This window comes from Haplochromis burtoni, unplaced genomic scaffold (genome assembly GCF_018398535.1).
Source record: "Haplochromis burtoni strain Fernald_Lab_line unplaced genomic scaffold, NCSU_Asbu1 Contig_149, whole genome shotgun sequence".
In the NCBI taxonomy this organism is placed as follows: domain Eukaryota; kingdom Metazoa; phylum Chordata; class Actinopteri; order Cichliformes; family Cichlidae; genus Haplochromis; species Haplochromis burtoni.
The window spans coordinates 224,337-245,473 of NW_024582510.1; the positions used below are offsets into that span (position 1 = coordinate 224,337).

A 21,137-nucleotide genomic window follows, 5' to 3' on the forward strand; every position below is an offset into this window, starting at 1 on the left:
GATAGAAGCTCCTCTTGAGTCTCTCTGTCCTTGCCCGGAAGATGCGGAACCTTCTACCAGATTGCAGAAGTTGGAACAGTTAATACTTAATACCCGTTCTACCAAATTTGAAAAAAGAACCAGAGTTCATTAGCGAGGACGTATCTGAGCAGTCGCACTGAGAACAGTTGTCGTTTTACATTCTGTTCTATGTGGCAGGCGTGCACGAGAGCCATCATCAGCACATTTATCTTAATCTATAATCTAATATCAACATCTGTAGTGACATATGGTGAGCTGCATTAACGCCTGATTTTTAAGGGATTTTGCTGATATTAAAATTAACCATGCTTTAAGCTTGTCTGCTTAAACAGACCCCCACCCCCACTCCACTGGCACACACACACACACACTGAGAACCAGGCTCTCTTACAGTGTTCTCAACACGTACATCTTTGAGGGAATCTGAGGTGTGACAACCAGACAAAGCCATTTTTTTCCTCCAGACTTCAAGGAACACGCTGTGCAAAGATTGCTTTTTATTATCCTTGAAAGTGCTACTTTCATTCTTGTTACTTGGCTTTAACTTTTATGTTCTGCTTCAACTTTCAACCACTTCAGGAGATTGTAAGGGCTATCAAAAATAACCTGAGCGACACAGACTGCAGTTAGAGACAGACTCCTTGAGAAGTAACAATTTCACCTTATACCGAGCAATTCTTGGTGTAAAGATCTTTGATCACATACGCAGCTGCTACATGACAAATATCTGGCTTCGTGGAAATTAATAACAAGGCACAAGGACATCCTGATGAGCAAAAAACAAAAACCAGAAGCCTACACAGTCTGACTCAGCTGTATAAGAAGTGGTGACTAAAACCTGTGGCTGACTCACGCTCTGACAAGAAGAATATGCACTCTGGCTCAAATGTGTGCAGATGTATCACTATTTACTGTAAATACATTTTCTTTATTAGGGCCCGAGCACTGAGAGTGCGAAGGCCCTATTGTATCTGCTCCGTTTCTTCTTATTATTATTCAGGCAAAACAAGGGCCTTTTTCAGGGCCTAAACATGCTTTTGCACACATGCCAGGTCTGGTGAAAAATTTTGTATTTTAATGGTTTTACATATGAGCACTGGGAAATGGCTCTAGAGCGCCACCTATGCCTTGTTAAATGCAGCCCTACAACCACATCGTTTGAGCTACATGTATGAAATCTGGTACACATGTGTATCATGCCAAGACGAACAAAAAAGTCTGGGGGAGCATTGACGCAAACCCAACAGGAAGTCCGCCATTTAGAAGTGAACGTGACATTTTGACTCTAATTTTGCCATTTCCATGCCTCGAACTTTTTCGAACTCCTCCTTGGGATTTAGTCATATAAGCTTCATATTTGGTCAGTGTCAACTACACAACTGGGCCATGTTAAATTGTGGAGCTTTTGAGTTTTCGTTATACGGTGAGGCCGTGGCGCCATGGCGAATTTCGATGACTCGCCATGAAAATCTTATTGCCTCTCATTCTGTCATACATTATCCGATCTGGACCAAAGAGCACACATATGATAAGGCCCGCCCTGAACAGATTGATGTGCCCATTGTTAGGAATACGTAGAGCGCCACCTAGTGGCAACAGGAAATGTCATGTCTTTCACTTTGTTGTATTGATTTTAAGAGGTTCATCGTGGCCACCTCGAAAGCGGTGAATATCACCATCAGTCCTTCATGATGCTTCAGTGTGAAAATTGTGACTTTAAACTGAACGGCGCACCCTGGTGGCAACGCGGTTCACCATGAACAATGAAGTGCCTTTTGAGGGGCTTGGAAAGTTTATAGAGGCTTGAAATTTGGCACACACCTCCAATTTGATGAGGGCTATCTTGTTATGTGATCATTTTCCTTGAATAGCGCAAAATGGCTCCACAGCGCCCCCTACAAAATTTCAAATCATCAGCCCCTGCTCTGTGTTTTATGTACGAGTCTGAAACCTGGTAAGTTTATGGAAGATATTGAGATGTACAAAAAAAGTCTTTTGGAGCAATATCCCAAATCCTACAGAAAGTCAGCCATTTTAAAATTAATGTGTAATTTTGGCGACATTTTCCCCACTCATCAGGCACCGTACTTTGACGAACTCCTCCAAGGGGTTTCATCAGATTGACCCGATCTCCAGTGCGTGTAATCTAAAGACCTTTGTGATGTTAAATTGCGAAGCTTTTTACGTTCAGGGAAACGGGGTGGTCATGGCGTTTCAATCACTCGCCAAAAAGCAGTAATCTGCTGTCACTCAAAAAGACAATGTCCAATCTCTCCCAAAGCTCGCAGGCATGATTAGACTCGAGCTTGGAAAGGTTTGTTATGCTATTTGTCAGTAATGGTTAGAGCGCCACCTAGTGGGACGACTATAATCATGATTGAATGAGATGAAATGTTAGCTGGTGGTTAAATGCATGAATTCCATCAATGTGACATCTGATCGGACGTGCTGGTTTTAGGTGTTGGGCGTGGCTCGACGTGCCGGGGTGCGAGGGCCCTCATAACGCTGCTTGCAGCTTTAATATTATTATTGTTATTACTATTTTTTCAAGACCATAACTGTATAGGGATTTAATAGACTTCTATGCAATGCTATTGCAGTTTGTATAGCCACAATCTTCAGAGGACAATGCAGTTTTCATTCTTTTTATTTTGGGATTTGCTTGAAAAGGAGACACTAGAGCACTGGATAGGGATCAGGGAAGCCTTGCTGGAAAATTAAAGATCCTTTACAAAACACTTAATTTCATTGTTTTTGGGTTAACACCAAAGGGTGCCCAAAGCATGCTTCTGTGGTTCGCTGATAACACAGAAGCATTTGGAAAAGATTAGAGAGGGAGAGGGCAAAGGTGCTGGAGAGACACAGAGGAAGGCTGAGGCAGAAGCCAAAAGAGAGATGATGAGAGAAAATAATCAGCAGAGGAGGGCAAAGAGAAGAAAGAAAGAGCCAACAAGTGAGAAAGAACGAAAAAAATAACAGTTGGAGAAAGGGCTGGAAAAGGAAAAGGAAGAAGTGAGAAATGAGCACATGAAGTGTACATAAATGAATATGCTGGATAATGCACAAGGGATCGCTATGTCTTCCTGAGCAGTCAGACAGTCAGTCAAAGAGAGACTTGCAGGACAAAGTTGGCCCTGTAATCACACATTGAATACATAAGTCTGGTAATCACAGTGTAGTTAGACAGACTAATGGGCCTTTAAGGGCAGTAGGAAGAGAGAGCGAGAGAAAAGATATCCAGAGAGGATGACAAAAAGTCCGGCAAAGAAAAGCTAATCTGGTGAAGGAAGGGTCATCAAAAGAGGGAAAGGGGAAGGGAGGGAAAGGCAGAGAAAGAACATATGACACAGAAATAAAAGCTCTCGTACGCTGTGACACATGGCCTCAACTTAATAGCCACGACACATTAGTTTTACTAAATAATTTCAAAAGGCTGTTTTGTGAGTAATTACCTTTCAGTGTTTCTTTTTTGTATGATTTTGGTCTCAGGCCTATTTAGGACCCACAAAATGAGGCTGACTTTCATCACCAGCAGATAAAACATGATCCCTGAAGAGTAACAGAGGCTCCTCTGCTTTGATCACACAATACTGACAGTGTTAATATAGAATACTTCATATGAGAAAAGGACACAATTATGTTGCTAATGTTTTGATGAAAAATTAAAAAACAACAACAACAAAAAAAGTCAGCGTTCTTTATTTTTCTTCTTTTGAGAAATATGTTATAATTAAGATGATATCAGTCACAATTAGCAGGGGAAGGCTCAGAAAATTCGACATTGCTTAATTAAGCAAATTCTATCTTTACAACAGTCTTTAAAGTAACAGCTATCACTTTAGCAGCTTCTCTGTCAACCAGTTTGGATAAGATCCATGCAAAGGGATGGCTGAGTGAAATTAGTGGTGGGATTTCAGTGAAAAACTATTTCTTTTAAACCAAATTTGATTTTTATGAAATACAAAATGGTAGCATTGGAAGCACATGTCGTCATTCTCATTCTCTCTGTATATATTTTCTTTCTATGATCACAGTGTGATCGCTCTCACTTTTGCACTCTCTCTTTCTTTTTTTATTTATGTATTTTACCTGAAAAGTTTCATTGAAATTGAAACTAAAATGTAAATGTCTCTTTTATCATCCCTCCCCTGGTCTCATCCACACTTTGATCTTTCTCTGATTTCTGCGGTGTACTAATTATCAGCCTTGCTAAAGAGGATGCGACGAGGAAGAGATAGCCGTAGGAGAGAGGTAGACTGCAGCACTCACTTCAAGTATTCACAAGAAAGGGAGGGAATGTGTTGGTGCACCAACAGCAATCTAGAAGAGGTAAACACTAAAATCTGGCCTTTGTCAAGTGTGCAGCCAGCACTTACACAGCTATTTTTTTTTTCTTTTTCCTTTTAGTGGTAGACAACAACATGAAGACAGCTCTGTCACAGGGGCCAATTTCAAGGGCTTGCAAGGTTAAGGGTTCCCATTCTTTGATTGAACTAAGTGTGTGCAGCTATTAAACTGTGAGTAAAAGGCGCACATCCAGGTACTTAGTCTGAAAAAGGAAAAGGGTAGAAGAAGAAGAAACAGACATGAATCGCAATGATCCACAGCCCTACATGTAATAAATTTGCATTTTGCTCAAATATTCTATAACAGGCTAAATAGTATTTCACTCTGGTGAAACAGAGCTCTTACTAGCCAGCATACAACTGGGAAGACCTGGGGGATCCGGAGGTTCAACCTGCCTATAGAGAAAGCACTGAGACTGGAATAAGCACAGGCTGCCAATGCTCCATGTGTCAACTGATGTCCAAATATTACCTTTCCTATGTAACATATTCCCATGTAACCCATAAAAACTAACATTTAATCAGGAACACCTTCTTGTAATCTTTCACATAAGGCTTAGTACCATTTTCCTGTGGGAGAAAGAACAATGACTCACAAGTCAGCATAAGCAGGCAGGTGGAGTGGCAGATGGCATAATCGCACGACCTTCAACCTAAAGCCTGTCCCTATCCTGGAAAGGATAGAGACAGGCTTTTTTTCCACTTTCATTTTGCTTTTTAACGTTCCCTTTTTGGGTTATGCACTAAACATACACGGTTAGGTTTAAGAAAAAAGGTGCTTGGCTGAAAAGCAAGTCTTTCACAACATTAAATACCTTTTAAACTTTTTCTTTTGAGATGTTGTGGATACCACATACACATCCTTGTTACATATCCCAAGACAGAGACAACACCAACAGAGCAATTTTTCCCCATGGTGTCTTGGTGTCTGTTTCAGAGGGACTCCTGTTGAACTGTATGGAACAATTCAGTGTGTTGAAAGATGCCAACAAAAGGGACAAACACTGCTATAAGATATGATGTCAACGGGTCCTGACAATGTGTGAATATCTAATGACTTGCAAGAGAGATCTGGTTGATATGACAGGTTGAAATCAAGACAAAGAAAGACCTTAAAGGGGTTATGTTGTACATTTCTTTTTTCTGCCATATATAGATGATCATGTTACAGTTTCAAAGAGTCAAGGCAATCCCTAGTAGCTGAAAGTTCAAGATTCAGACTGCTCTAAATGTTTAGTTTGAATTGAATAAGCGGAAGAGGATGGATAGACGGATTTAAATGAGAGCACATGAGCAAGAGAGCAAAGCAACCTGCTGTTCAAATCTTCTGTTTATAAGCAGCAGCCAATGAGAAGAAAAGTAGTTTTGAGTGAGGGGAAACACCGTTAAAATGTCTTTTTTAAGACTGGAAGGAGCAAAGAGTCTCCTCAACAGGATTTACAGTGTCGCTCAAGGACAAAAGAACATGGCTGGAACATGGGAGTGTTTAAAAAGAATATATATGTATATATACGCACACTTCAATGAAAACAATACAGTAATACTGGAGAAGGACAGATAAAAAAATGGATAAATGGATGGGGATATAAGGTGCCACATAAAAAACACAAACAGTCACATAAAAGATAAACGCAGTGTATAAACAGACAAATACACCGCGTTCAGTGACAAATGGTGTCAGGGAACGTTCACAAGCACGCACATGCAAGCACACAGCCAGGAGGCAGGATCATAATAGCACTTCCAACAGCAGGGCATATGAACTTCAGATGGGGCTTTCCTTTTAACAGAAGCATTAAATTTTCAGCTTCAGTAATGTGACATACTGCAAAGAGCTTGGGCTGCTCCCTCTCCAAAGTCCACCACGCAATTGCATATATCATTTATGATAATGAGGTGAACGGTTATACGCTATCATTACATAGTGCATATTTCTCATGCAGTGTGGTAAAAGTACCTTTCTAAAAACACAAGCTACAAAATAACCTAAGCGTAAAAGATAATCATTTTCATCACAGTTTTTTTTTTTTATTGTTAGTCTTTAATCAAAAAGAATTTTAAATATTCAAACAATCAGCAGACTTTTACACAAGTCACACGCCAAGCTGTTTCTCAAAAATGATTATTTATCCTACATTTACATATTGTTAAACTATTACAATATCCCGTTTAATAAAATGATTAAACAGATGCGCAGCTAACCAAAAGCTTTTTACCAAAAAGCCCGGATAATTTGTATAAAAGGCCTCCGTCACATAATCATGCTGGTTTTGCATCTCTTTGTTGTATCAGTGCCTCTAATTAAAGCATAACAGCTGTGGCAGCGGGTCACGATTAGGTGCATATTGTGACATGAAAAGATGCAATAACTCAAAATTGTGGAAATTTGTATCACAATTTTAATTTTGGTTTACGGTCTGTCACTGAAGCCCAAAATGAAAAAAAAAAAAAAAATCAGGAAAGGAAACAGATGTTTTATTTTTGAAACAGGCGTGGGTACTGTGATCACTGCAGTCTGAATACCACATAACTACACTAACCCTTCTGGTTAAGGAGCCTTTAGTCCTTGCTATATCCCGCTCCCTCCTCTTCCCTGCCTCTTATCAACTTTAAAAATTATGAGTATGAGCCTCTGTGTGAACAGTCAAAGGATCAAAGCAGTAATGAGGAAAATTATGGGGACGTGTGGAAAAAGGTCGATGTCCTGCTATCTGGAGAATTGATAAACATCCTGCAAAATGGTTTAAGTACATGACATTGGTATTGTTAGATAAATCAGCTGTTTTTCATTTTCAGTTAATTATGTGTACTTTTTTGTTACACTTTATTTCCAGTTGGTTCAGTGAGAGAAGAAACTGTATTTGAGCACATGATCTGCAGTTTGGTGAAAATTTAATATTTTAGTTTAATATTTTCTTTTGGCACAAAAATAATATTTAGGGTTTTTTTGTTTGCATATCCTGTCAGTTAATGAAAGAAATTTTAAATCCATCTAATATCTTTGAAGAATTATGATTTATGCATGTATGATCTTCTGGTGCTAACCAGGTGAGCTGTAACAAAGGTAGTACGGTGATTTTGTTAACAGGGGGTTTGGCTGATAGGTGTTAAAGTGTTAATCCTCTTATAGTTTTAAACGCAGATTGAGTATTAACTTCAGAAATCCACTTTGAATTAAATGATTAACAAGTGTGTAAGTGTGAGAACATATCTAGTACAGTCAAAATGCCTGTGTTTTCTTACAAATTATAAAAGAAATTGTTTTGGGCAATCACACAAAAGGACGAGAACAGATATATTCACAACACAAGCAGTTTAGAGCCCAGAATGACATAATGAAATATATTTTACAAAACATCACAAAAGACTGTATATAAGCTCCATGTCTCTCCATGCCCACCTTACCTTATCTTCTCTTATAATTATTAGTTTTTCCTTTCTATTTCCCCTTCTTCCTACCTCTTTTGCAGTGCCAGTCTTGAATCTGAATGACCACCTGTTAAGACAAATAGCTTGAGGAGGAATAAAGCGAGTGTGTGCTTATGCATGTTTGTGTGTGCTTTAGGGAATGAAAGAAAAGAGTCATTGAGTGAGTTAGGGAGACAGCAAAAGCAGAGCGTGTTTTGGAGGGAAAAAAGGAGTAAAGGATAAAAATTGCAGAGAGTAAGGACTGATTGTAAAAAGAAAAAATATATAGTCTGGCACCAAGGCAGGAAAACGAGACCCTATTACAGTAATTACACTGCCACACTTTAAAAAGGGCCCTGCAGTACAGGTTGTTTGTTCAAGCAGCTTATTAGAAGCAGTGATTTTATTTTAAAACTAAGCAAGTTCGAGTGGCTGTGTACATGAATGTATGTGAAGGTTACACAATTATGAGATGAGAGATGAGATAGTCTTTGTCAGTTGCAGGTCTTTCGCCCACAACAGAGATGACAGACCTTGCTGACCGTACGTACAATACACAAACATCACATTGGGGAGACAGGTCAGGCTAGGTAGCGAGGAAAAAAAAACATCGAAATGTGTAACACAAAAGGATAATACAGGAATGCACAGATATCAACACACCATAGCACAATAAACACAGACAAGCAACATGGGAAAGTGTTCAGTGTGTACATCTGATCTGGGACCGCTGCAATCTTCGACTGCGCCTTCAGCTGACCCGATGTCCACATCAGAGGGGAGGTAAGCGTTGGAGGTGGCGTTGGATCCGGGGTAGGGAGGGTGATGCGTCAGTGAGTGCTTATCAGTATCAGTATATGTATGTGTGTGCGTGTCCATAGTTCAGCTGAGACAGTGTCCTTCGCCCTGCCAGGCTAAGTAAACGGTCTTCCAGCCAACCCAGGTGGCCTTGCATGGAATGGGAAGGAACAGACTCAACACAGTCGTTATCAGGGAGTTGTTGTTGTTCGGCTCCAGCCTTGAGCCCACAGCTGGCGCCGAAGGGGTCGCCGGATTATGATGGTTATTTTTCTTTTGCAACAACTCATGAGAATTTCAAGCTGTTCTTTAACACTCCGACACTGGTCTCTCAATCTCCCGTTGGATAGCCACGAGTTTCTCCATGATGGTATTAACCTTCAGTTCCGTGGTCTTGTCATTCTTTTGCTCAAAGAGCAGATTCTGAGACCTCACGACCGCAGTCAGCTGTTCCAAGATGTGATCCAACTTCCACTCAGAGGTGTTGTTCTAAGTGGACTTTTCCTTGATGTAATCCAATGTACGCTCAGAGGTCTTATTCTGAGTATTCACTGCAGCCGTAAGCGCCTCCAAGCTCTTAACCATGCTGCACTCAGTGATCCCATTCTGAGAAGTCGCGCCTCGTCCCATCGGTTCAATCCCAGCGGGCAGCCTTGGGGGGGTTTGAACAGCCGGTTCCGCTTTCTTAATTCTCCGATAAGCCAGGGCCAAGCCAGCTCCGATCAGCAAGAACCCTGTTATCATGGTTCCGAATAGGTAGATATCTTCAGCGTCCTCGATCGACAGTCCCGCCAGGCACACGATCCTCCATGTCTGCCACCCGTCCATCGTGTATCCGGCAGGGAAAGTCCCTCCAGGGCACTCGGGCTCTCCCGAGCCCAGACTTCTCGTTGAGAAAAGGGTGTCAATAGCATTCAGAGACCAGTTGATCAAATCCATAATTCTCTTTAGGTTTTAGAAACAGACTGTGAGAGAGTGTTCCAGGGAAAGTAATACAAAAAACACGAGACTAGACAAGGACATAAGAACTAAGCAGGGAAGATAAGGGAGAGGAGAGGAGAAAAAGTGCGTCCGCCTCCTCCGAGAGCCAAAAGAAAATTACTATCACATATTGTCTGTGAAGGTTCTCGGTCATCCAGGTCATCGTAGTCAAAGGAGCTTGCAAAGAAAAGCGTCTGGACTTCTTTAAGTTGCTTGAAGACCTAAAGGAGAAGCTGGAGGATTATCATGCGCATGATAAGGTGGGGCCAGGTTTCACAATGAGCTCACCCGAAACTCTGGCTGATTGGGACCCACACCCAGTTTCACACCTTGGCTCAGACGATTAGAGGATCATCAGGGGGTCCTTTTGTCCCTCTGTGGGGGGTTACTCCCACTAGGTTTAAATCTGGGACTCCCCACCATTTGACCTTAGAACTGAAGAAGCTTTTCGGATGAGAGGTGAAACGTCTTCAAACAACTTAAAGAAGTCCAGACGCTTTTCTTTGCAAGCTCCTTTGACTATCACATATTGCGACAAACCTGAACTTCTCCCACTGGTATCCTATATAAACTGAGCATCCTAATATCTAATTATGAATTACAACCATTACAACCATCAAGGCAAAGTGAGCTGATAAAAAAAATCTTGAGTTGATTCCAAAGGTTCAACTTGTATTTGGTCACTATTCTCTGGAGGTCAAAAAGAGATGTCAATGCAACTGAAGATGGCCATCATTAGGCTAAAAAATGAAAATAAGGACGCCAAAAGGGCAAAAAAAGAAATGATATTCATTAATGGCCGAGTCCGTCACCTGATTTCAACCCAACACATCATGCTTTTCAGTTATTGGAGACAAAACAGGAGTAAAGCAGAGCGACCCCTAAACAAGCAGCAACTGAAGATACCTGCCATGAATGCCTGGCAGGTCAAGGAAGGAAACAGCATTTGGTGATGTTAAAATTTTACTTTATAAATTTTAGTTTATCCAATTACCTTTGAGCCTCTATACAATTGGGAGGGCTATTTATGGATATTACTTTAATTAAGATCTTGTGGTGTTGGAGAAAAACAAAATTACAATAAATCTTTTTTTTTTTTTGACCAAATGATTTTGACCTTTGACCAGGAGACTTTGACCCCAGTCTCCTGGTCAAAGGTCATGTTTATTTGTGCCCCACCATCCTTTGTGCAACATAATGTGCATGTATTTATATCTCTTTATGTCTACAGGTCTCTTCAGACTGTAGTAATAAATAATCAATATCAACTGTCTGAGAGCTATGTCTGCTCCTGCTTTTTTGGTTAAAAAAACACATGAAAAGTTACAAAGCTCTAAGAAACAATAGTCAAGCACAAGGGGGAGAAATAAGAGAAATGAGAACCATAAAAAGACCCGTACTAAAGGAGGAAACATGCTGATAGATCAAAAGTGAGTGACAAAGCAAAAGACATACAAAGGGGAAAATAGAACAGAGGCCAAAGAAATTTATTTTCTTTTGTAGGGTTGTAATTAGTTGTCTTGATTGATAGTGAGGGCGGTGAGAGTGCTGTCGGGTCGCATTGTTACAACAAAGCGGCTTCCAGCTACAGGGCTGAGAACAACTGGCAACAAAGTTGAAAGGCAAACTCATGCAAAGCGGATCGTGCGGCATACAGTGCATGAACAGGACGCGAGTACTGACTGTCTACTGGTATCATGTCAGATAGATGAAGCACAATGCCAGAAAGATGGAATAATATAGAATTGGTATTATGTGTCCTTCATTTTCCTTTTGAGTGGCTTTGATTCCACCATTTACACTATTCTCAGCACAGACTATAGCACATGTGGCCAAGTAGACAATTGTGTGATTTCCAGTTGTTAATTAGCTTATAAAATACATTGTAGGGAAGTTAAACAGTAGTAAAAATTAACCCCATAATTATTTTCCATAAAAATGCTGTTTCTACAGTTCAGTTTTAATTATACATACATATATATATATATATATTCAAAATATACATTTAAAACAGCAATCACCTCAAAGCATTTAGTGTTCTAAGATAAAGAACCTATATTGATATATGATATTAGAGAGAAAACACAAGCACTTGGCAACAGTGGGAAGGAAAAACTCCCTTTTAACTGGAAAAGCGCTCTGACAGAACCAGAGTGACGTACTGTGACTCACTGAGCTTTGAGAGGAAAGAGAATAAAAGAGTGTATAGAGAGTCAGAGACAAAAACTATGGAAGAGAAAAGATGAAAGTTAATGACATACAGTAGTGGCATTTAAACACTTAAAGAGCAGAGAAGAATATGGTTCATTATCACCTGAACCAGCCCTTACTATAAGCTTAATCAAACTACAAGGTTTTAAGCCTAATTTTAAAGGTTTAGGGGAAACCCAAACTGAGAGCTGGTTCCACAAGAGAGAACCCGGATAGCGGACGTTTTCCACTCTACTTTTGGAAACTCTAGGAATCACAAGTAAGTCCACATTCAGAGAGCAAAGTGCTCTAATATCATACTATAATTATTTTAAGATATTAGATCTCTAAAAGTCTGTAATGACTTCCAACATCCCACACCAGTGTCCCATTTAGTAATAAAAAAACAAATAAATAAATATTTGAAAATTACTGAATGATATATTATTGGCAGACGTGCCTTTACAGTAAAAGCCACAACTTAATGCGTCCAGCTATTTGTATATTTGTACGTGACATAAAAAGTCAAAGTATCTTCTTTTCTTTTTTGACTGCTGCATAGTCTCACCATGTTTTTATCAGGGATGAGCCTTTTAAAAAGAACAAGTGGACCATGCAAGAAGAACTATTTAAAGGCTGGACAAAGTGGTTAGTGAAGGGAGAAATATAGAGACCACTTCAGGAATAGTCACAGCACTAAAAGGAAAACACTGCCAAAAAAAGCAGAAATATTTCACAACAAATATCGACTGGGTAACCAGCACGCTTGTAGAAATTTACAAACTGAAGGGAGAAGATGGAAAAAAAAAAGACAAAATAAGAAAAAGAATGTTTCCAACATCACAGAGTGACTCAGGAGCTATGGGTTTTTATCCCATCAGATGAGCAGCATAGCACAGCAGAGGTCTGCCATAACCCAAGTCAACTAAGTTAACAGTTTGTTCGTATCATTAGCATTTGGAGCACTAAATAATTTCCGCTTGAACATCATCAGTAATTGTTCTGCAAGCTGCAAGACTGAGTTCTATAATACACTGATACTGCACTGTAAAGATGACACATGAAACCAACAGACACAATAAAGTGTATACATCTACCAATTCTGGTGGAAAAAAAATGTAGCTACTTATTATTAATAAACTTGAAGTAAAAAAAACAAAAACAAAAAAAAAACGCTTGATGTTTTTATTAAAATACAATTTGGTGACAAAAACATATTTAAGAACTGGCCTTTTTGACCTAAACTAATATACAACATCAGTAATATCCATTATTTTCCATGACACTAAAGTAACCACATTTTTCCATTTTATGGTATGCGGTTTATTATTTAACAATTATAGCAGCATAGAGCACATGTGCACATAGCAACGGTAAGGCGATCATTCATTCGCTAAATGTGCATAAGTGTGGAACTCAGTGAGCCAGCATTAAATGTACTTGCATAACATAAGAGTTCCCAGAAAACATGGCTACACGTGGTGACAAGTTAATTATAAAACAGAAGCTGCAGTGGCCTTTATGAGTAGACGCATGGATGGCTACATTTGTACTTGTGAAAAAACAAACAAACAAAAAAACTAGAATGTCACTGACAGATTGAATACAGAGAAGCAAACTTCACTATTTTTCTCTGTGACACTCATATTCACAGACATATAATTATGTGCCCATGTTGCAGTGACAAACTAAAGCATCATAATTTTTCGAGTGCAAAAGTCTGCTTCAAATGTCACCAAAACACAGAGTTATAATATCTGTGCACATAAACATGTTTGTTGTTTGTGTGTGTGCGTGCGTCTTTTTACATGCACATTCACAGAGGTACTAACGTAGGAGTGTGCACCTGGTTTGTGTGCCTTGCCTTGGATTGTAAAAAATGAATGCCTAAATTTTCCAGATCCATTTCCTACCCCGTGCCTTTTTTTTCTTTTTTTAATGCTGAAATGTCTTACTTGCCAATCGTTCAGGGCACTTTTAAATAATAAAAGCCTGTATCTTTGCAGTGTGCCGCTACATCTTCCATCTTCTCCTTTAGCCTCTCGTCAGTCCAGCCAGCAGACTGCATTATTTAACTAGACACTCATTCAGGGCTTTAACACAGCTTGCCAGGGCCTTATACTTTAATGTCTGTGCAACAAAGAGTGGGGGAAAAAAAACAGAACTGACTGAAATAAAACAGAGACGTGATTGTGACAATTGGAAGAAAGTTTTTGGCTGGCAAGTACTCTTGTAAAGTTCATGCTTTACAACTTGACAACCGATTTCCCTCCATCTTTTACTGCTGTCCACTTTATTTGTCTTTCTGCTCTCCATTTAGATTAATTTTTCCTTTATTTTTCCATTCTTTCTTTCCTCATGTCTTTCCATTTACCTCCTTTGATTCCTTCATTCCTCCCTCTCGCTTATTCATAAGAGAGATGAGGGGAGGGAAGAGCTGTTACATAAGTGAAGCGGAGCTCCAAGGTTTTGTGCTGACTTTGTTTTCCCTCTGGTTCAATTTGAGAACCACTTTAGATTAAATTAGGTCGTCTTCTTCTAAATTCACCTCTCCTCAACTCTTTCATTTCCCCCCTCCGTGCTTCACTGGAAGCTCTTTCTCTCTGTTTTTTTTTTTTTTACTTGATGACAGCTGAAAAAGTGAGAAGCACGTGCAGCAGAGCTGTCAACGAGCCAAAACCACAAAGAAAACCATTATGTGCACCTTAAATAATTTAATGCACAGTACCATCAACATAATATTTTTTTCTTTTTTACTGTACCCATGAAACTGTCCACAGAACTAAAAATGAACGTAAACACACTTTTCCAGAGCGATAACACTGTTGGTTTTCCCTCTCCTTCTTCCCATAGTGCACTGCAAAACAAACAGAGTGCTTTGCAAAGGTAAACATACCATACTGTCACTTAAAAGCAGCCACACAAAAATCACTAGAGAAAACTTCCATAGATATTTTATAGAGACACAAATTCCAGTTATGCATGGGTGGCAAGCAGGTTTCAGCTCACACTCAGTAAAGACATTTAATTTATGTATTTTACCAACAAGCAAGCTTTAACTTCAAAGATCACAGACTTGGCCAAAACAGCCTGCAATTTGCACGATTGAGTAATCCTTTGCAGAGTGAAACGTTTTAGGACTGCTTCTTATAGCTTTATACTGATATCTACAGTATTTACTTTTTATCATTTTTCCCAGGGCAACAAGTAACAACATCTATATTTTTATAAAAACTGTAAATTGATTTCCTTACATTAACCTACACATGAAGGTTGGGGTTAGGTTATTAGGTCATGACTTGCTTCATATGTTAGACTACAGTAGCTCTGATGTCACAATCCCAGTGTGACCGGCAGCACTCATGTATCAAATGAATATAAACCAGTAACTCGGCTTTGTTTTATTCAAAATGGACTAAATGTTATTATTTCTTCTTCTTGTTGTGCCCTACTTAGTATTATGACTGAAACACAGGCACATATTTGGATGTATATGGACCAAAGACACACAAACTGTCAACCTTACTCAACCCTCTCTCTATAAGCAGTAATGCATAAAGGACATTTGCTTCTGTGTGCTTCATATCAACTCAATTAAAAAAATCATATCTTTCTTAAGGCTATGACAGGAGTATATTGTTTTGACAGGGCAGTAGGTAAACTGGGTTAATTCATGTGCATTAGTGGTCTGGTGAGAAGGTACGAGGGGACTGATCCATATACCGCCATTAACCTTAACTTTACGCTTGCTGGTTGAGCCTATTTTTAGATTGTGAGCTCCCCTGATGCAATTCATTAAAAAAGAAAAAAACAATTTTTGAACAAGCCAGCCATTCTACTACAACAAACTGCAGTCTTTAGTAACAACCAGGAGCATATTGAAACATTTAAAAGCTTACTGACTCAATTTCTGCTCAGTTCCAATACAAACAGTCCCCAATCTGCTGTTGATTATCATGTAACATTCAAATTTTTTCACCAGAAAAAATCAAAACAAACTATACTGCTATATACCAGCAGGGTAAACACGAGTGTAATTGATAACATCACTCATAGTCCTTCTCTGTTTAGGCATCATGCACGATGGCTCACTGGAAAAGTTGTATTAAACCTGCTGTGGTATGTCAATTGGTCATGTGGTTTGGATGTACTAATCCCTTAAGCTTGATAATACTGCTAAATTATCCTCTTACAACATTAGTAATATAGTGATATAATCATCCAGTTGTTATGTGTGTTCGTAGGTCATCCCGTCTCCATCAAGGGCCCTTTGTCCTTATTCTGTTCTAACCACTGCTATATAATTCAGCAGTCCACTAAAAAAGTCAGTGCTCTGGCAGCTTCAGGGATCCTGCAGCTTGATTCTTTCTTACTGCCTTGTCCTGTCTTGTCTTTTCTTTTCCCCAAAAGCCACCTCATGTGTCTTGTAGCTGCCCTCCGGCATACACTTCTTACCAAACCTCTACTCTTTGATTCTTGCTCTGTGTCTTCTTGTTCTGTCCCCTTCTCTTCCTCCTCTTTACCTTGAGTGACATCACAGCCTCACTTTGCACACCGGCAATTCATCCGTACTCTGTGTTCCTATCATCTGAGTTGTGTCAGTGCCACATCTATGGGCCCACACAGCCAATGCTGGCTCCCTGCGGGCCAAGCCCCCATTATCCTCGGGATCGATCTCTGCTGCATCGATGAGCGATTGCAGCCACGACACTGAAGAGATAAGGGGAAAGAAGGGTAGACAGACAGACAAATGAATGGGAAAAGCAGGAGGAGAAGGAGGCACTGGAGATGAAATGAGGTGAGTGATAGATTAAGCAAGGTGAACGGAGAGCAGAGAAGTAAGAAAATACAAGAGAGTAGCATGGAGGGAGAAGATGATGGAAGGAGAGAAGGTAGCCATTGCGGGACTATTCGTCAATAGCCAGCAGTGTGACCTTAGGGATTGATGGGGCCGGACAGCCAATCAGTCGATATGCTCCATAACTAGCACCGCTAGGCAGGGGCAGAGAGAAGAGCGAGTGATAAAAAACACTGGTCATAGCAGTCAATAGACCAGAAAAACAGACCAGTGTTCAACTCTGACACGAGTCTGTCAAAATACTATTGAACAGTGATTAAGGACAGCAGGGATGGGACATGATTAAATCAGATGTGAGATGGAATATTACAAAAAAGAAAAGATTTTAACTAATTTCGTGCATTCACTGCATGACTGCCTTCATAAGGAACACAGCAGGAAATCTGCAGAAGTAGAAATTCCAAGGAACTAAACAGTGGGCAGGGCTAGAACTACAGGGTTTTAGAGACAATGTTAGATTGGTAGACTAGAAACCATCTGCAGAAGTCACCAAAAAAAGGATGAATGAATAACTAATTATAACACATAGATTAAATAAGGTATTTTTAAAATGTAATTTGAAGGGCATGTTGGTCCTTTTTGCTGAATACTGGTTTAGACTGTGGAGGTAAAAGGTTAAAAAAAAAGAAAAGGAAAACCAATTTGAATAATAAGTGGAATTCTTCAATCAGTGCTTGTATGTGAGGTGAGTTCTCTTCATGCAAATTCCACCACAAGTAGTTTTTATCTTTTAAAGAGCTTCCCAAGTTTGTGTATGAGCACAGGGACAACGAGCTCATTTGTAATGACCCTGTAATGATCTTGTTGTGCAGCTGGTGATGTTACAGTCATATCAGATGGGAGCTCATCAGAAGAATCGAGCCGGCTGCTCCACGAGAGATGTGCTGCACTCACTATAATATAAAGAAGCCAAAAAAACAACAAAAGAAATCTGGGGACATAAAAAGGTGTCCCAGATCCCCAGGATAAGCACACAAGTAAACACATGCATACACAAACCAAAAGAGGACTCCCTGGGAAATCATGATTATCAATTATCAAGCCAAGGCGATAAATAAATAATGCACAGTGGAGCAGCAGCAGAAAGCTGTGAGCGGTTAGAATGCCAGATTATGCCAAACCACAGCAGCAGCAGCAGTAGGTCAGTAATTAATGAAATCAAAGAGCTGCTCTAATGAGAGACAAAGAGCACTTCCCTTACTGATGACTCCCCCCTTGGGTAAACAAGAACCCAACAGGACAGAATGCAAAACCAGGAAAGTGCACACTATGTGTCTGTGCAAACACACACACGCAAAGTTGATTTTCACAAACAATAGGTGTAAACACGCCAGGGCAGAAATGAACAGTTTAAATCACAAGCGCACACGCAAATTAAAAAAAATCGTTCCAGTCCGGCGAGAGGGCACAGCCAGCTTATGTTCCTCATTTGTACCACTGTTTGTTAAGCGCCACAACCCTGCCTTTCTCCTCCTCTTCATCCTCCCACCAGCCATTATCCCATTTCATTTCTCCACAGCATATTGTTTATTTACTTATCGCCGGGCAGATAATAGAACATAATTAATCGGCTAATTCCTCATTTTTGTACGAACCAATTCTAATGTTTATGCAAATGGACAGCAAAGCAAGACTGGCTCTACAGCCTGAGCTGACAAGCTGACTACTGGATTTAATTATCAGGGCTAATTACTTGTTTTCCTCTAACTGCTAACCACAGGGCCACTGTTACTACACTTCCCTGGGTGCTAATGCCTGCGGCAGCTGCTGATTCAACTGGAAGGGCCAAGTGGTGAGAATGCACCACGGGAAACAAGGATGTCTTTTTCTCAGCTTGCCATTTTAAATTATCAGTTTGTTGTCTGTCATAGTAGGATACAGTTGTGGGTACATGGTAAGACACTTGGTTAGTTGATTATTGGACTGAAGACTGAATGGAAGCTTTTTCAGTTTTGGAAATTGGTGCCGTTTTAGTCCCAAAAACCTGATGAAATTTGGTTAAACAATCCAGGGAACTCTTTCATATGACAACAAAAATAAATAACATGAGCTGAATATTTAGTAAAAAGGTTCTTTTCTTTTTTTTAACCCTTAGATGCACACGTGAGGTCAAAAATGACCCCATGGGTTGTTTTTCTTCAAAATCTTTAAAATAAAAAGTTGTAATATATTCATATTCCAGGTATTCCTCATAAAATATGTTTGTAACATGAGGCCATTTGCATTTTTATTAATTTTTTCATTAATTAAAAAAAAAAAAATGCTGTTGTTGAATCACTACCCCACTCTTCCACAAGTGGGGTCAAAAATGACCCCAAGCAGTTCCTATGGAATCTTCTATGAAACTTTCATTCTTAGCAACTCTGACTGTCCCACTTACACATCTGACGGATCAAGAATTAATTTTTACACAGTAACATACATGATTTATAGTCAGGGCTGCACATAAGTGGTTCGCTGTCAAAATAAAAGTATTCCCGGAAATTAATAGAATACGCACTTCTTTTGCGGTGGAGGAACGCCAAAGTAATTGCTTACGGAGCTTGCTTCTTCGACATCTTTAGAGTTCTGAACAAATGTCTGTCCTCCTCCAGAACATCTAATGTACGCAAACGAGCGTTCCAACTTCTTATCTGGTGCACGTCTTTTATTTTGACAGCAAATGCGCACCTGAGGACCATTTTTGTACAGCCCTATTTATAGTTTCCTGTGCATTTCAAACATTGTCCTTTATGATTTTTTTTTAAATACCTAAAGTAACATGGCTGCTATGAGGCCAGCTAGGATCCCTGTGGACCTTGCCCTATAAATGATCCCGGACGGATGGGATGAAGAGCCCATCGGAGGCACTGACTCAGAATCTGACATCTCAGATATAGAGGACCCAGACTACTGTCCCCCCCGCTGGACAAGGCCAGTCAGATACAGAGGAGTCCTCTGATGAGTCCTCTGAAGAGGAAATGAATATTTAGTCTAACAGAATGAGCCCCTCTTACTGCTCTAGCCACAATATTCTGAATTAGTCGGCCAGGGCTTGCACCTGGGTTTAGTACTGTCTCCCCAATAGATGCATGGAAGATGTTCATGTCTGATAATTTAATAGAAGAGGTGCTGTCATACACAAACATGGAGGCACAAAGAGTAGTTACAGACAGGGGAAAAGAGTGGAAAAATATAATCAAACATAAGCTCCTGGCCTTCATTTGATTGACCATTCTCGCAGGAAGTGAGAAGAACTGGGATGTACCAGTCAGTGTGTTTTTTGGGAGTCCTCTATAACCCATTGTACAAGGCCACTATGTCAATTCAAAGATTTAAAGATATTTGCCGTTTCTTGCACTTTGATGACAAGAGGACCAGAGCCTACCGACTGAAAACAAACCACATGGCAGCTTTCTGCTACATGTGGGGCCTGTTGCTGGTCAACTGCAGGCAGAAATTCATCCTCAGTGATTGTGTTACAGTGGATGAACAACTTGTGCCTTTCAGAAGGAAGACCCAGCTTCTGCAGTATATGCAGAGCAAGCATACAAAAGTGATACAAAAACTGCAATTTCTTAAAATTAATGAAAAAACTAATAAAAATGCAAAGGGCCTCATGTCACAAACATGTTTTATGAGGAATACCTCAAATATGAAAATATTACAACTCTTTGTTTTAAAGATTTTGAAGAATAACAACCGAGTTTATAGCAAAATGCATTGTTTCTATTTGGGGTCATTTTTGAGCCCACTCGTGGAAGAGTGTAGGTATTGTTAGGTTGTGCATCCAAGGGTTAAATTGGTGGCCTTTTAAATTCCTGACCACAGAAAAAACTGCTAAAGTTTGTCTGCAGTCCCTGTAATATTAGACCAATAGTCCCCAACCATTTTTTGCGCCACGGACCGGTTTATGTCCAACAATATTTTCGTGGACCGGCCTTTAAGGTGTCGTGGATAAATACAACAAAATAAAACGAGCACCGCTACCCAAAAAAAAAAAAAAAGAGATTTAATAATAACACACAGGGAAACTGAGTTAACAATAAAAACCAATAAAAACCCTGAAAACCATAAATTTGACACCCAAGCCTCCAGTCTCACGGCCCGGTACCAAACAACTCACGGTGTTATGACATGCATAGGTTCTTTCTCTTCAGCACCCTCTGCTGGTCATAATGGGAATACTCACCAGCTTTTATTTTGGTGGGGTTTTTCTGTGTTCCTGTGGGTAGAGGAAACAGGAAGCTGGTCGCTTGTTAGCCTGCAGAATATGTTGTTGCTCTTTAAAACGTTTCTGCCTTGGAGAGTTATTGCTTGTGAGTATTAATGTACAACATGTTTACAAGTTTATTTGGCGCATTTCTATTACATAGATTTGTTTAGAAACCAGTTATTTCATCTGCTATGTTTATCTTTGAGGAAGCTAAACTCGCTAAGTTGTATTGTGATCAATACTGAGTCGCTGTTGATTACACATACTATATAACAGTATAGTTCATATCCTAGAAGTGTGTGTAAAAAGGAAAAGACATCTTGTGACATTTACTTTGTGT

At 39.8% G+C, this 21,137-nt stretch overlaps 1 protein-coding gene across 2 annotated transcripts in view; it reads right to left on the bottom strand.

Moving 5' to 3' along the window:
* LOC102303382 (ephrin type-A receptor 7) overlaps window positions 1–21,137 on the bottom strand; it is a 162,982-nt gene that overhangs the window by 118,018 nt on the left and 23,827 nt on the right. The window lies entirely within an intron of this gene.